Source organism: Octopus bimaculoides, chromosome 19, assembly GCF_001194135.2.
Source record: "Octopus bimaculoides isolate UCB-OBI-ISO-001 chromosome 19, ASM119413v2, whole genome shotgun sequence".
NCBI lineage: Eukaryota > Metazoa > Mollusca > Cephalopoda > Octopoda > Octopodidae > Octopus > Octopus bimaculoides.
The window spans coordinates 39,409,977-39,416,097 of NC_068999.1; positions in this window are offsets into that span (position 1 = coordinate 39,409,977).

A 6,121-nucleotide genomic window follows, 5' to 3' on the forward strand; every position below is an offset into this window, starting at 1 on the left:
ATATATATATATATATATATATATATATATATATACATATATACATACACACACATACACATACACACACACGCGTGTCACCTTGGGCAAGTGTCTTCTGCTATAATCTATTCCCTGTTGTCAGCCATTTATCTTTTTATTTTTCTCCGTCGTTACAATATGCCAATATCACCAAAACGGATTTTGATGAATATTTAAACATACATAATTCTGTGCGAGAAGCAAAGATGTTCTTGCCGTTTCCTTTGATAAAATTTTAACCTGACTTCGCACCTTCGTAGACGTGTTGAATAAGCTAAATACTTTTGAAAATGTGTAAGTGTACGCAACACGAACGTGTTCCGATGTAGATTTTAACAATTTGTACCCATTGTACTCTCAAATTTTGTCAGCACTCACGAGATTCCTTGGGAATTTTCAATCGACATTTCTTGCTTGATACAAAAGCCTAGGAGTTTCAAGTATCATTCAATTAAAACGACAGCAGTCCGTGACTGATCTTTGTTCTCAATCCTTTCTTCATCGAACGGCTATAAAAACGATTAACTAACCATAATTTTACAATGTTGAGCATTGAAACAAACACATGTACACAAATGGCTACCGTAAGCGATTCTGTCTGACGATCTGACAATTCTGCCATTTTCCGTATCGACTTGTAAATGATAAGAGTCACGAGTTGTCTCTGCAGGATTTGAACTCAGAACGCAAAGCATCACACTGAAACCTGCAAAGGTGTAACGACTGAGCCATTTCTTCTTGTGAAACAATAAAGAGCTATACAACTAAATCAATATATTTGTACAAGAGTTCACATAAAAGCTCGGCATTTTCAGGAAGTGTGGCAGCGTCTGGTGCTTCGATGTCTTGGTCTTCGACTGCGAGGGATATAGAGGAAGTGGTATAGACCTTTTCCTTGTGAATGTAGTAAATAAGAGGCGAAAAACACACGAAAAGAACCGGATTCCTTTGTAAGATATTTTTTTTTAAATATCGTATGTATTGAAGTTGCGTAATACATGCTCTTATTAATCATAGTGTACATCGATATGGTTTCAGGAGAAGGATCGTTATAAACAAGTGAAGCTGAACAACGTTCAACTCGGAAATGCTATTAAGAGGATACCATTGCTTGGAAACTTTGCAAATTACTTCCAGAAGCCCACTTCAAACAAATGAGCACTCACAGGCATATACACATAACCGCACGCACATACTAAGTCATCTTTCTTCGCGGTGGTGATAATACACATTTACGAAAGCACACACATTCACACACACGTACACATACACAAACTGGCAAACACGCACTCGTATGCTTGCAATTGCACACATTTACACGAACAAATAAATAATACGCATATATTCAATAATATGCATTCATCGCTTACAAGACATCACACACAGCATACATACATATCGACTGGCATAAAACTGAAATATAAATAAATGGATAGCATGAATACACACATACACGCATAAATACTTACTCCATACACACACAACTGCATAGAGAGAAAATGCTAACGCCTCAAACTTAACTCAATACATGCAAAAAATTCACGGAGATGCATTTAATGATACGCCATGTGCATCACACAACACACAGAGAAATTACATAAAAGTGTACACACTTCCAAATCACATACAAATACACATAAAGGGAAAAGCCCGGAAATGTACCCGCAAACCGATCGGCAAAGTGAATCGAAAACATGTAAACATAAACAAATGTGCGCACACAACTGTTCAGCAGAAACTTACTTTGAGAGACCTTCATTTACTCACATTGGAAATTCAATTAAAACAAGATCCAAGGGAGACATATAAGCATTATTCACTTATAGCACCTCGCTCCGTACAGGCAAATTTTAATCCTTCCGAACACGAAATGCAAACATTGAAATAAATAAAAGCGGCAGCATTTACAGAAACATACACGGTGTCAAATACATGCGACTCTTTCATCCTTTACAAATGGGAAAGTAAACAATAATAAAGTTATATAAATTATTACGACTGCATAGCAGCTTCTAAAGCTCATTTGAAACCCTTAAATTATGCATCTAACTAGCATAAAACTTCTAAAGGGTCACTAAATTTATTTGTTGTGTTTAACGATTTTGTGTATTAAACATTACATCCGTTTGTTATTTTTTGTCTTTTTTCAAATAAAGAACGAAAGTTCCTATCTATGAATATCTATTCACTAATATAGCTTTACATAAAACAGCAGATTCTACAAAAAACTTTAACATAAAAGCCCGAAACATTAACATAACGAAATGAACATCTCTGTTTACCGTTCTACATGAGTAGATAGGAATTTCGAATATTTACTGACACGAGGGGAACTTTAGTAATTATAAAGCTATATAGTATGCCTCTTAGCTGTCATTGTTCAACAAAATCATATTAATACTCTGATAAAGAATATTCAGGTAAATATTAATCCCATAGTTTTCCATATTAGCACAGAGCTGAATATTTTGGTGGGGGTACAATCAACTATAGTAAGGACAGTATTTCGCTGTTGCTTTATTTTATCGAAGTCTGAAGCATAAACTGTAAATATGTCACTTGAAATAACTCGGAAGCTAATATAATTGTTGCAATGCTTTTTCTCCCACACTCTCCTTCTAAACAGCTACCTAAATTAAAAGTTTATGACAGACACAACAAAATGATTAAAAGAGCAATATCCCGACAAATTTCTGTTTATTCCATTACATTCACAAAACATTTCTCTTTTAAACAGACCTTATCATAAGTGGAAGAATAATTACCAAGACCATTTGTAGGGCACCCGAATACATTGGATAAAATTCTTTTCAGATCGGTGATTTGGCTGGTTCATCATGATAGTATCAAATCTGATTATTGAGACCTCAAAATAGACACTGGTCTCAACTCAAGCGCTGGATAAATTCATCGTTTAATGAATTATCTCTCCAAATCCCTGGCGTTGCACATAAGTGAAAAGCTAATATAAAAACGCGGAAATCTAGGAGAAATTTGCAGTTATTTCCAGTGAATTGAGCAACTTAGTTAAGCTGCCTTACCTTTTTTATATATTTTACTTATGAGGCTAATATATAAGTTATTTCTCCTATGTAAAATGATCATCTCAGAGTGTAGTGAATAAAACGTTACTAAATCGTTCATAAAATAGTTAAGACACGACGTGTGAGTCTTCTCCAAGAGACAGTCATGTTTATAAATGTTTATAATCTTTGGTGCATGACGAAATATTGAGTAAAATAAATTTGAAAAAAAAATGTAGAAACTTATAATAATAAATAGTAAAAAAATCATAATGTAAATAGATCACAAAATATTTAGATTTTATTAGGCATAGCAAAATCAATACAAGTAGAAGTTATGAGAATTTCACATTCATAAAAAAAATTTCAAAATATTGAAAAATAAAGATAATATCTTTAAAAAATACAAGGAAATATAATATACAAATAGAGTATACAATAATCTAGTAGGCATCAGCATAGCTATTTTTTTTTTAATGAAAAGGCTTTAGTTTTCTTCTTTAACGTCATTGTATTGTAAATTCCCAAAAACCCAATACAAAGAAAAGTCGAAGAACTCATACAATTAGGAAATAATATATGGATTTCTTAAAGTTCTTCACATACATACATACATACATACATACATACATACATACATACGTACATACATAAATATATACATACACACATATACGCACATACACACACACACACACACACACACACACACACACACATAAATGTAAGAAATTACTGCGGACAAGGCTGCTTGGCATTCAATGGTGAATAAATAAAAAATACACATTAAGTATAGGACATCACCAAAGAGTGAAAAAATACGTAAACGCACGAGAGAAAAGTACCACGATATCCTTTGTGTTCTGTTTTCAATTTACGTTTAATATATTCTCTCACCTCTGCCACTATCTGGCATATACAGGTGCTAACACTTATCAAGTATTACCTCTAAAACTTACAGTATATATATATATATATATATATATATATATATATATATATATAAGCATATAGGTAAGTGATTTATCTAGAAGTATGTCTATATGTTTTTATTTACACAAAAGCACAAATATGTGATCGAATAATTTGATTGTTATTAATATTAGTGTTATATTTCCTTATTATTCACCAGAGTGGTATCTCTTGATATTCGAAAACAATTTTCGTCTCAATACGGAAATTTCCCATGATTTATGCCTGTCTCCATATTTTACTGCTGTTCCACCCGTGAACTAACCGACTCATTCTTCTGAACTCCTAAACGTATGATTCTTCCACAAGATTTTCTTGTTCTTCAGATGATTCCCGAGATGGTGAGATAAATCGATAGATAGATCCATCGTAAACAAATTTGCTTTCAGCTAAATTAAAATCTATCTACACAGACATAGAGAGACACTGGCAAACACTGGAATGCACACACATTCACACATACAAACAGAGGCACAGAGAAACACACAAGTGTGCTGATACACAAAAGACACGGCAGACACAGATAGACACGCACGCATACACATGGATTATATTTTCAAAAATATGGAAAATTAGAATTGCATCCAAATCAGCTGCTAAAAAGCTGTTCTGGAATCAGTGAATAAAAAATTCACAAAAACAAAACGAACACAGCAATAAAACAATTCCTCTGAGAGAAAAAAATATTAGAAAAATAATAAAAAAGTGTATAAACTACAAAAAATTAAAAAGAATACCACTGACATTGTCATTTCTTTGCAGAAAAATATCTGTGTATTATTTTATTGTTTTCTTCTTGTGTTCTGTGTGTGTGTGTGTGTGTGTGTGTGTGTGTGTGTGTGTGTGTGTGTGTGTGTGTGTGTGTGTGTGTGTGTGTGTGTGTGTGTGTGTGTGTGTGTTTGTGTGCGTGTGCGTGCGCATGTGTGTGTGTGTGTGTACGTATTTATTTCTTGGCATGAAATGCTTTTCGTTTTAGTCTCTGACATTTAACAAAAAGACAACTTTGGCTTGTTGAATTCTAACGCTATTTCAGATTATTCAATTGCTATTTCAGATTTATTTATTTTGGGGTGACAGCGAGTCGTTCTGACATAAAATAGATATAGAGTACATCACTAAGTGCTTATGTTGGCGAAAATGAATATTCTTTTTTGTAGACGACCCTATCATTAAATGGAACTTATTACGGAAAGAAATATATTACACATTTGTCTGCATCTTAGTCAGTGGAGAGTAACTGTCTTCTGTCCGTACAACGCTTCGGAGAATGTTATGAAGGTGGGAGTGTAACAGAAACGTATCTCGAGTGCCACTCGCGTCGTAGTATGAATGCTTACGACAAACTGGATGCCGCTAACAGATGATAATATTGAAAGGGGCGACGGATTAATCCCACCGACTAGGTAGATCATAACCCGATTTGAAATCCGAAAGCAAAAGTTTGTAACGATCATCCAGCGTTCCTATATTGTCGCCAATCCAGCGCTTTGAGTCTATCTATTCCAAGAGAATAAGAGACTAATTTCCCCACGATTGGGCGTGAACACAGAGCACAGCCATCCTATGATCTAATGATTCTGTCTATTTACCACCATGGTTAATTGTATTTCACATATTAGAATAACGTCACAATATGCTGTTACATTTAATTTCTGTTCACTTACAATTTCATAAAATGACAATATTAATTACAATATCATCAGCATATGAGACAAATTAATAACACAGCACATGCAAATTGTTCTCACGTCAAATTTATTTCACAATTACAAATATTTTGCTAATATATGCAATATACAAATGGAATACATAGATCATGAAACTGCAAAACTGCGCATACATTCATACAAACATACATACATACATACATACATACATACATACATACGTACATACATGCATGCATACATACATACATACATACATACATATACGCATACACGCATATATATATGCATATATACACACACACACATACATATATATTTATATATATATATATATACATATATATATACAAATATCAATGTGTGTGTATACATACATACATACATACATACATATATATATATATATATATATATATATATATATATATATATATA